Below are 12162 nucleotides of genomic sequence, written 5' to 3' on the forward strand. Positions count from 1 at the left end.
GAGTCAGTAGAAGCCCAAAACCCCTCCAAAAAAGAACAAATTATTTTAAAAAAATGTAAAGTGACAGAACTGCAACACGTTGCTTTCCATCAATCTATTGAGAATATCATCGTGCTTTATACATGCATGTATTTCCTTGTACGTTGTAACCCTACCTGTAAGAAGCAGAAACAGATATTTTACCATCTACACAGATCTATGATATGCCAAAGGATTTTTGTTTAACACTTTGATGAATGGCTTGCAATTTCCTTATGCCTTGCCCTAATGCAGACCTCCTGGGTGACAAAGGACTCATGGATCAGATGGTTGCCCAACATTCGTTGATAGAAAGAAAGGATTTCAGATTTTTACGATTTAAACGAGCTGAAGAGTAGGGGCCAGATCCTCCGGTGGTGTAAGCTGGTGTTGCTCCAATGAACTGAGCTACACTGATTTGCACCAGCTAAGGCTCTGGCCCCATATGTCACCACACAGCTGGACTGGTGACTCTGTTGCTGACAAGGGCTGAATCCTGAGAAGTACCGTGCCCTTTCTGAGCACCTTGATAACAGTGGGCCAGGTCCTAATGTCCTTTGTCCAGGTCTCGTTCTGCCAGCCTTGCACATGTTGAGAAGTGCCTTCAGTCCTGGAGTAGTCCCACTGAATTAGATTGGTTCCTGTACTGCATGCCTGTACAGGGGCATAAGAGGGAGTAAGAACTCCCCTAGCATGCCTGGGAGAGTGCCTAATGCCAAGAGCCCCGCAGGTCCCGCCTGTGGAAATCCCTCTGAGGTGTGAGTCTGGGGGGTGGAGGGAGAAAGCACTACCAGGATCCTGCTCTGGGTTTTTCTGGGTGGCGCTGTCCAGGGTGGAGTTTGCCCACTCGCCTAGGAATGGGTAGAGGCTTTGCCCCTAGCCTCATGGATCCCCTGAGACCTGCTCTGCAAGTGCCCAGCGCCATCCGTGAGGGAGGGCTCAGGATCTGTCCGATTGACATGAACGAGAGTTGCAGATGATGCTTAGAACCTGTCAGGATTCCGCCCGGTTTGTCCTCTGTTGCACATACTTGGATGGTCTCTAGATCCTTTTTGCATTTTTCCTCTCTCTTTGTGGTTGTTCTCAACTCCTCCCTAGTTGCCTTATGGTGTGTGACAAGCTGTTTCCTCCCTCTCCTATATTGTTAATGAAGATACTAAAAAAAGGTTTAACTCAGATTCTTGTGCTGCCCCCACCATTCCACACCTCCCACTAGCTTAGTACATTGTGTTCATCCTATCCCTTTGCTCTAGGTTCTCCCGTCTCCATTCATAGCCAAGCCAACGAGAATTAAATCTGAGCGCTACGTTTTGTGAAGGACTGGATCGAATGATTTAATAAAATCCAAATAGATCCAGCTACCACTTGCCCTTCATCCACAACATGACAATTTCTACTAAAAGAAAGCAGCCCTGAAGCTTGTCTGGCAAGCTCTGTTCTTTAATGCCATGTTTTCTGTTGTTGGTGGCAACAGATGGTGACACCCAATTCCAATTTCCACCAATTATGGCTGATTTGGGGGTGAGAAGTAGGACAACACCATCCACCTCTTGGTGCACGTCCTCTCACTAATCTGAGTACTAATTTCGGTACTAATCATGTACCGAAATCCTGATGCTGCGAGCTCCTGAATTCTTGCTGACAAGAAGTAATATAGATTGCCTCTTTTGCCTCTTTTCCTAACACCGGTGTACCATTCTGAAACTGGTATCACCCCTCTGCCAAGCAGTACCAGATGGTGTCCAGGGTGAGTCACCTTCCCAGGGTGGAGAAATCAGTGACGTGGAGTTTGGGTATAGTCTAAGTGTAACTTGCTTTATTTATACATAGATAATGGGCTGTGGCATAATCTAGCCCACGGACAGTAACGATGCTGCCCATGGAGTAAAGAATTGATCATCACAAGTAAGGGTGGACTGAGAGTTTAAACAGCATGCCTGGAAATCCCAGTCTCAGCCTAACGCCAATGCCTGGTCCAGGGACCAATTCTGTCTCAAGAACTGACTCCAGTCAGAGCACAAGGCAGAGAGCAAATTCTCCTGCTGCTCACACAGCTCCCTCTCTCCCACAGCTGTCTCTATACAAACCTTTGCACAAACCAAAATTAATAATAACATACCATATCTTCCCAAGTGTCAAAACTTGCTCACACACTAAGCAAAGGAACTCAGAAGAGTATATGTAAGTGCCATTTGGAGCCACCTACCATAACAATAGTGTGTGTGCCCTTGAGATCTATGCACTACAAGGAGCTTTGTGCATAGACCTCTGCCTCCACATGAGAAGAGTCTCAATGAGGGAGCTGTGAGCTCAGCACCTCCCAGGATCAGGCTCTATTAATCTCTCTGGGCCTCAGTCCTTAACTCTAAGGTGGGGATGGTGATGGTTCCCTCTGTCACAGGCATGTGAAAGTAAATGAATTAATACATGTGAGGCACTCACACACCACATTGGGGGCATTATAGGAGAACTTAGATAGAGATGCAAGATCCTCAGTGGCACTAAACTGATTTACTCCAGATGAGGCGGTGTTCCTCAGCTGAAACAGGCAAACAGAAATCAGGTGCAGCTTATTAAACATACATATAGTTAGTGTTAAATAATTGGCATTCGTTGGCATATTTGACTTGGATACTGTTTAATGATTTACTGAACTATCCATCAGTCTTTATAATCATCCCATGATCCTTTCTTGGGTTTCCATGTGTTTACTTTGCCCGGGGTCTGCAAATCTCTCCAAATAGATTTTTCTCCTGCAACCTTGTTCATATTTTTTTTTTCCTTCTCAAAGGAGCCATTTCAGTCTCCTTACAATTTGCAAGACATTTCAGAAAGCTGCGACACAATCTTTCTGCTGACGGGTATGTGATCTGTCCTGTCTCAGCTCCCGCTATTCTTTTTTGGTGGAGTCCCCGTGAGAAGTAAAACTCTAATTTGCTGCGAAGAAATAGAATCGTTATCTAGACTGAAATAATTTCTTTTTCCAACCCACAAACTGATAAAACATCAAATTGGTGGAGTTTTCTTATCAGCTCATAGAATTTGTAGGACACAAAATAATGACCTGTCAACTTGCTTCGAGCAGGCCAGTTCTGTAGCTCTGCACCAATCACATGGACCCTACCACAAAATGTAGGACAAAATCTAGGGCTGTCTTGATGGTATTTTAATAAGGATATTTAAGAGGACTTCTGAAAAGCCTCACAACTGGATGAGTAATGTGAGAGCTGAGATTTTATTACAACCCTTTATTATTTTTGGTACCTTTAGGCTACTGTATTTACAGTAGAATCTACCCTTCTGCTAAGTTTAAGGCAGTTGTATATCTTGTGTGTTCAGGATCTGTTAACTAGAGAGAAATATGCTGGCTTGAGTTACTGGAGCTGTTACTTTTCAATTTGGTGACAAACTGGCTGCTGGTAACCCGAGTGCAGGTTTGACCAATATTAGCGCCTGATCCTGCCAACTTCCAGTACAAAATTTTGTCCACTCATTTAGACTACATCCGATTTGGGGAGCCCAGCACCAAGGGCCTATTTTCCATGGGGGCAGAGGTCCCACAACTTCATTTGAAGTTAATAGATGCTTCAGACGCTCAGCCAGATCCAGGGTGTGTCAAGTTTGAGCCCTTAGAAATGGAAGGAGCCTAAATTAACAGACATGTCTGAAAGCCCTGTCTCTGCTCATTAAAGCTGCCCCTGTAGAAGCAGTCCGATTGAAGTCAGTGACAAACAGTCCCATGGCACCACTGAAGTCAGGCTCTCACATGAGTAAGGACCACTCACACATGAGAGAGTTTGCAGGATCAGGCCTTCCTGATGTGTGTTTTGATGCTATTGTGAAAGACAGGCTCGGATACTGGTCACTGGTAGGCTGGTGCAAAACAGCTCATCCGCTTTTGCACAGGCACGTTTGAAATGGGACTACGTTAATGTGAACTTGGTATCATTTAATTTGCGCTAGTGGGTCCCCAACAGGGAGTTACAGTGCAACACTTGAGCGCAGTTCACACCCCCATAGTCCACATTGCAGGGCCATGTAGACATGCCTTAAGGAATCATCTCCCTGGCAAAACAGGTGAAATCGCTCAACCAGCAATGGTTTCAAGACCTCCGACCTCATTTATGTCAGTCTGAAGGTATGTCCGAGATGGAGCGACATACCCACATTAGCTTTTCCTGTGTAGGTGTGGTGGGACTGGCTTCATTGGGTGCTATACAAGCACACTGGGGACTTTAGTTACGAACGCACATTGCTAGCCTGCACTGAGGCCTGTACGGCTGCGTCTACACCGCTGTTTTTAGTCCTGCTAGCACAGCTAAAGCGAATGGAGCTATGCCTACCTGTGCTGCAATCACATCTCAGACTGCAGTGCAAGGAGGTGAGATCCTGCATAGGGTAGCTCCAGGGGAGTGGTATCACCTTGTCGTAAATGGGGTTCTAGAATACACTCATTGTGAATGCTCCTATGGAATTCTAGAGCCATTAGAAGGCGCTTTCTGCATAGGGCCTGGGAACTGACATCAGTGGGAGGAGAGAGCTCTCTCCAGCCCCCAGGATCAAGCCCCCACCACCCTGCAGGGTTAGTTCCTAACTGAGCTGCTCCCTTCTTTAATTAGACTTGTTCATCCAGACAAGGCACTCTGCATTGGGCTGGAATTTTACCTCTAGACTTCAAGATATTCTTTTTTAAGAAAAATGTCTAGGCCTGATCTTCAAATATCTGATCCTTCCAGCCTTTTATTGTCATTAAGATACATTTCTGTATTTCCCTTGAAGTACTTGTTGTGTCATCAGGGCCGGTGCAACCATTTAGGTAACCTAGGCGGTCTCCTAAGACGCCAGGATTTGGGGGGCGCCATTTTCTTCAGCAGCGACCGCAGCGGCCGGATCTTCGGCCGCCCCGGTCGCCACCGGCATTTAGGCGGAGGGAGCTGGGGCAGTGGAGCGCGGGGAGGGCCGCCTGCAGCAAGGGGCGGGGGGGCGGCACGCAGGAGAACTTCCCGCCCCAGCTCACCCCTGCCCCGCCTCCTCCCCGAGCACGCCGTCGCTGCTTCACTTCTCCTGCCTCCTTGGCTTGCGGCACCGAAGCTGATTGGCGCCACAAGCCTGGGAGGCAGGAGAAGTGAAGCAGCGACGGCATGCCAGGGGAGGAGGCGGGGCAGGGGTGAGCTGGGGAGAGGGGGGTGCCTCAGGGCGGAGGGAGGGAGCTGCTGCAGCGGGGGGGGGTGCCTCAGGGTGGGGGCTCAGGTACGGGGGGGGGCAAGGTGGAAGTTTTGCCTAGGGCACGAAACATCCTTCCACCGGCCCTGTGTATCATGGTAGTGTAAGCGGGGGTATGGTCCCGCTATTGTGGGGAACTTTCCTGACTTCTGCACTACCCCGGTGAGGTGGGCTAGCGAAAGGATCTGAGTCCCCGCTCCCACTTCCTTTACCCAGAGGCCTCCCTGCCCTTCCACTCTCCCGTCTGTCTGAGTCCTCGTAACCCCAACAAGGCTGGGCCCAGGATTCCTGGGGGGGCTCGACCCCCAACCCTGCTGTGGTCACCTAGGGCAGGGGCTAGGGTGTCCCCACTCCGGGGTACTCTCTCTGCACTGGGCACCTCCCTAACCCACTGATTATTCCGTACAATTTAAAGCAAACACAAGTTATTTAATTAACAATTAATCTAAAGAAAAGAACAAGGAAAAATGTGAAAGGTTAAAGGAAAACACATCACCCCGCTCTGTGGCAGGGAACATCACAAACAGTGTCTCTGGAACGTCAGGGCAGGTCACAGTCTGCTCCTTGTAGGTCCCAGGCTCCTTCTCAGGCCCTGGCCGTGCTGCAGAGACGCTGCGGGTTGGACACTTGCAATGGTGGTGGCCACACACCTCCGGGCTTTGAGTGGTGGGACCCTTCTTCCCTGCGTCAGCCCTCCGTAGGGTTAAGGTCCCCCTCCCGGTCTGGCCTGCAAGGGCCCTTGTCTGGGGGGGTCTTTCTGTGCTGGGCCCTTTGCCCAGGCCCCCCCTTGGCTGGCCCCACTTGCTCACCACACCTGGCTCTGTGGCTGCAGCTCTGCTCCCAGCACAGGATCTGCTCCCCCTGGGCTGCGTCTCTGGCTCTGTGGCTGCAGCTCTGCTCCCAGCATAGGATCTGCTCCCCCTGGGCTGCGTCTCTGGCTCTGTGGCTGCAGCTCTGCTCCCAGCACAGGATCTGCTCCCCCTGGGCTGCGTCTCTGGCTCTGTGGCTGCAGCTCTGCTCCCAGCACAGGATCTGCTCCCCCTGGGCTGCGTCTCTGGCTCTGTGGCTGCAGCTCTGCTCCCAGCACAGGATCTGCTCCCCCTGGGCTGCGTCTCTGGCTCTGGCCCGGTTCTGCTCTCCAGCTCAGCTTGGGCCCCTGCTCTCTCCTTAGCTCGGCCCCACTCTGTCTGACCCAGGCAATTCCAACTCACACGGAGGACGGGACCCACCCTGGCCTCCTGTCATGCTGATTAGCTGCCCGCCCTGTCAATCAGGCTTACCTGGAGCATTGGCCTCTCGCCATTGTTCCTGGGGACTGTCAGTCTCAGGGTCCTGATTTCCCATCGACCCCTCCCCTTTTAGTGCTGGGAGCTAGCAACCAAAACACCCCCACTGAATGTTAGTAAGGGGGCAACAGTCCCCTTACATTCCCCCTTGCTAAAATTCTGCCACAGCTACAATATTCACACCAGTACATCCGGGCCCCATAATAACAACATATACCCACATCATATTATATTAAAAACCCATTAGCAATTATCAAAAGAACATTTAACATACCTAACATTCCACATCTACTTCTTAATACCATACATAACAATATTCATTAAAACACTACATAGAACCAATAATATAATTATCTCTAAGTCTAACAGGAAGCACACCCTTATTAGCCCTCTGGGACCTTCTTAAGACTGGTGGTTCGTTACCCATATTTTCTATTTCCCTATCCTCGGGTAATACTGGGTCAGTTTGAAGGATCTGGCCATTCTCGTTAGGGTTTGGGTTTGCCCCACTCTGTCCCCCTCTGTATTCGGTTTGTGGGACTAGAACCATTTCCCAATTGGTTTCAGCCTCCTCAGGGTGTACTGATCTACGCCTCCTATGGTCCCTGTCTGGACTAAGGGTGCAATGTTTCAACTGGTCCCTATGTACTACTCTCTCAGGACCTCCTCGTTCAGGCCGGATGGTGTAAACTGGTAGCTCGGGATTGTTGTGAGCGACTACAATGTGGGGATTTGACTCCCATTTGTCCTGTATTTTATTACGCCCCCGGTGTCTATGGTTACGAACTAGTACACGGTTACCAGGCCTGATGAGAGCCCCACTGGACTTGCGATCATAAGTCCTTTTCCTACTTCGGGCTGTGTCTTTAGTTGTATTGAGAGCAACGTCACAGGCTATCTTCAGCCTGTCATGGTGACCTTTGACCCAGTCATCCAAATTGGTCACCTCATCCTCCTCAGGGCCCTCTCTGTCCAGAATATCCAATGGCAACCTGGGATCCCTCCCAAACATGAGATAAAAAGGAGCGTAACCTGTCGACGAATGAACATGGCTGTTATAGGCCAACACCAGCTCAGGGAGATGTTCCTGCCAGGCTCGCTTCTTTTCTGGCGGGAGCGTTCTTAGCATGTCATGCATTGTCCGGTTAAATCTTTCGCACTGAGCGTTTCCTTGCGGGTGATAGGGTGTTGTTCGGCTTTTGGCTATGCCATACAGTTTACACAATTCAGATATCACCTCTGATTCAAAATTCCTCCCCTGATCCGAGTGTAAGCGTGCCGGACAACCATAGTACACAAACCAGTGTTTTATGAGGGCTTCAGCCGTTGTCCGCGCTGTCTGGTTTCTAGTTGGAACTGCAACAGTGAATCGGGTGAACATGTCCGTGAGAACCAGTATGTTCTCATACCCCTCTGAAGATCTCTCTAGCCGTGTGTAATCCATCGCTAGGACCTCCATTGGGGCAGTCACATTAGTACAGGTCAAAGGGGCTCGGTTGGGAGGAAACACATCCTTGGCTAAGGCACACCGTTTGCACTGACGGATCCACACTTGCACGTCACTACCCATCGTGGGCCAGTAATAGTTTCTCCTCATCACCTCCAGAGTGCTCCTGTCTCCAAAATGCCCCCCGTGATCATGCCTGGCTTCATAAACTTGACGGCGGAGTGACACAGGCACCACTAACTGCCACACTTCTTCACCATCTCGGGGATGATATGTTACCCGGAACAGCACTCCACGATGTAATCTAAGTCGTTCCCACTGTCTGGCTAGCTTCTTAGACTGGGGGTATCTGGCCCCAAATCTCCTGTCTGGCCTCGTTTGGCTCATGACTGCCACTAAGACAGGTCCAACATCACCTTCTCGTTGCAGAGTTTGAATCTCCTCCCATGAGTACCCCGAGATTATTGCGCTCTCCCCTCTTACCAGGTTTTGTACTGCATCCTTTGCCGTCACTTCGTCCTCGGGCTTTGGATTCTCTAGCCACAAACACGTACGCACGACATCTGCAGGAATGACTAGGAAGTCTTTCTCCAGATCCTCGCCCTCTTCTGATTCCTCCTCCAGAGGCAATCTAGACAGGGTGTCAGCATTGATGTTCTGCCTTCCAGGTTTATACTGTACTTCAAAAGTGAACTCAGCGAGTTGGGCCACCCAGCGGTGTTCCATTGCACCTAAGTTAGCCGTTGCCAGGTATCGGAGTGGATTGTGGTCTGAGATTACCGTGAATTTAGAGTACACTAAATAATCCTTAAATTTTTCAGTGATAGCCCACTTCAAGGCCAACAGTTCTAGTTTAAAAGCACTGTAGTTTTTGTCATTTCTTTCTGACCTCCTCAGCCCTCGGCTCGCATATGCGATCACACGCTCGGCCCCCTCTTGCTTCTGGCTGAGCACCGCACCTAGGCCGTGCAGGCTCCCGTCCGTTGTCACTATAAATGGCAGGCTAAAGTCAGGATATGCAAGCACAGGTGGTGACATCAGCCGATGTCTTAATTTGTCAAAAGCTGTCTGACAGGCATCATCCCACACAAAACATTGGTCCCTTCCCTTCCTTTGGGCAGGTTGGCCCACTAGTCCATATAGCGGTGCAGCAATGTGCGCAAACTTTGGAACAAATCGTCTGTAATAGCTCATGAAACCTAGAGCCTGCCGCACTTGCTTGGCATTCTTGGGGACCGGCCAATTTTCCAGCGCCCTGGTCTTCTCTTCATCTACCTGGATTCCATCCTTTGAAATCACATGGCCCAAGAATTTGACTTTTTCACGTAGGAGGCAGCACTTACTCGGCTTCAGCTTCAATCCATGTTCCTTCAATCGTGTGAAAACCAAGTCCAATTTTTCCATATGACTCTCAAAATCCTTGGAAAACACAATAACATCGTCCAGGTATATCAGCAAAGTGTCTAAGATATAGTCTCCTAACACCCCCTCCATTAGTCTCTGGAACGTAGCAGGTGCATTACACAAGCCGAATGGCATACGTGTCCATTCAAACAGCCCAAACGGAGTCGTCACTGCTGTCTTTTCCCGGTCTCGTTCTTCCACTGCAACCTGGAAATAACCAGAAGTTAAATCGAGGGTTGAAAACACTCTTGCACTTCCTAATGCATCCAGTGACTCTTCCACCCGGGGTAGCGGGTAGGCATCCTTGTGCGTTACCTCATTCAGTTTCCTGTAGTCACAGCAAAATCGCACCCCACCATCTTTTTTTATTACAATCACTGCGGGTGATGCCCACGGACTGTGGCTTTCTTTAAGGACACCTTGAGTCACTAGGTCCAGAATGTGTTTTTTTACCTCCTGGAACACTCGTGGTGAGATCCGCCGGTGTCTCTGTTTTATCGGGACAGCATCTCCAGTGGCTATTTGGTGTGTCACTGTGGTGGTGTAACCAAAGTCCCGCTCATCCCTGGAAAAGACCTCTTGATGTTTCTCCAGTAGCGCCCGCAAACGGCCAACCTGTGTAGGGGTTAGCTGTTGGAGGTCCACTTGGATTGGAATGGGTAGCTCTCCATCAGGTGCCGCTTGCGATGTGATAACCTGTGTGCCTTTTTTTACTTCTGTCACCCGCAGCTCATCCCCATTTTCTTCCAAGGCCACCCCTACTGGGGGCACCACTCCTTCAGGACGGTGTACTTCTGCCACCCTGGTTCGGGGGCACAATTTTATGGCCTTCTTACTTGAGTTTAACAGCCTGACTGGCACTTTTCCTTTGCTGGCATTAGCAAGTACATTTGCAACCAGGAGCCCATTAGGGAGACTGGCCCCAGGTGTTGGCTCGACAAGCACCCTGTATCCGTCAAAGTCGCTTGGCACCCGGCAGCGCCCATCAATAATCTTCTCACTCCAGGGAGGTATAATCACCTTCTGTCTCCCTGCCACCTTAACATAGCCAATTTGTCCCGTTGGACCCGGGAAACGTCCATGTCTCTCCACTTGGGCTAGTACCCGCTTCAGTGTAGCGTCCTTCCTAGGCTGCCCGTGACGGTTCATCTCCAAGGTTCCTTCTCCTACCAACAGTAATTCTTTCAGCTCTCTTATAATATTCATCCCGAGAATTCCCGGTACTCTGTTCTCCATTAAAGTCTTTCCTGAAGCTGTGTCCTTTAGGATAAAGATGCATTTCCCAGGGATTGTTCGACCCATGTACCCTACATCAGCTTCAAGACACCCCACCACAGGGATGGCAAGTCCATTAGCTGCCGTTAGCTGTACAAATCGGGTATTATGCATGGTCAGATCTCTCTCTTTTAAGTAGTTTCGGAAATATGATTCAGAAATAGTGGTGACTTCTGAGCCAGTGTCTATCAAACAGCGGGTTCTCACCCCTGCTATGGTTATATCCACTGTCAAGCAGTCCCCGAAAGCTCGGCCACAGAAGTCGTTGAATACACTAACATCATCAGGGTCCTCTTCCTCGCTGCTGACACACTGCCCTTTTCCTAGGGACAGCCGTAGAAACCCTTCAGTCCCCACTTGGCCTTCTGATGGTTGGCTGCTTGCTCCCGGTGCCTCTTGAATTTCAGGCGCCTGGGACTCCAGTCTCCTTCTCAGTGTACAATCTCGGCTGGTATGTCCTGGCCTTTCGCAAGTATAACAAATGTATCTTCCCAGCTCGTCCTTCAGTGGAGATCTTCGGGATCCTGGGGCCCTTGGATATCTTGGCATATTAGTGGGAGGTTTTCCTTTCATCACCTCAGTCATCACTTTCAGCATCTCCCCCTGCTGGACCGCCAGTTTTTGGACAGCTTCACTTAAGCTTTCCAATGTTAGCTGTGTTTGGGGCAGGGCTTTTTCCCCAGCAGCTGCATTCACAAGGCCGCCACTTCGTGTACGGGGGTTAGTCTTGGCTGTCTCTGCCACAGGAACTTCCTCTTCTTCTGACCACATAATAGCAGCCTGCATGAGTTCATGGAACTTCTTACTGGGCTCTTCCTTAAACCTCCTTTTCATTTCACGGCGGAGGGAATCATCCTGGAGCCCCAGCACTAACTGCTCTTTCAGAACCGTATCTGGGTCTGGAACCCGCTGAGGGTCTCGCCGCTCCACTCTGCTCATTTTCTCCTGGAGGTCATATGCATATGCCCGGATAGTTTCACCGGGCTCCTGCTTTCTCTCAAAGAACTCCTTTAGTCGGGTTCCAATAGGTACCTTGTCCCCATACACTTCTAGGAGGAGTTCAAATACTTTTTCCACATTTTTTTGTCCGCCACTGCCATGAACTTTACTGTGGCCTTGGCCTGGCCCTTGAGGTGTTCCTCTATGAAGTCTACATGATCTTCTTCAGGTACTCTTAGCACACGCAGAGCCGCCTTCACAGACTTGACCCACTCTTCTACCGTAATGTCTCCTGGTCTTGTCGGGAAGCCACCAAACTCTGTGACCTTCTGCTCCCATGGGACATAAATAGTAGGGGGTTTCTTAGCTTCTGCTGCCTGTTGGTCTATTACTGCCTTAGCCAGTGATAAGGCTTCTCTCTGTTCTGTTCTAGCTTGCTGTAATGCCTCAGCTTGGTCTGATAATCTGCGCTGAAGTTCAGCAAACTGGGCCCGTAGTTCCTCAATTCCAGCCATGGTAGGATGCTCAACCAGGCCCGGACCGTGCAACTAGAATTCAACAAGTAAACCA

The 12162-nt window shown here is 49.8% G+C and overlaps 1 protein-coding gene across 2 annotated transcripts in view; it reads left to right on the top strand.

The window, feature by feature from the left end:
- ZBTB7C (zinc finger and BTB domain containing 7C) overlaps nt 1–12162 on the top strand; it is a 299969-nt gene that overhangs the window by 152638 nt on the left and 135169 nt on the right. The window lies entirely within an intron of this gene.

The sequence above is a fragment of the Malaclemys terrapin genome, chromosome 6 (assembly GCF_027887155.1).
Source record: "Malaclemys terrapin pileata isolate rMalTer1 chromosome 6, rMalTer1.hap1, whole genome shotgun sequence".
In the NCBI taxonomy this organism is placed as follows: Eukaryota; Metazoa; Chordata; order Testudines; family Emydidae; genus Malaclemys; species Malaclemys terrapin.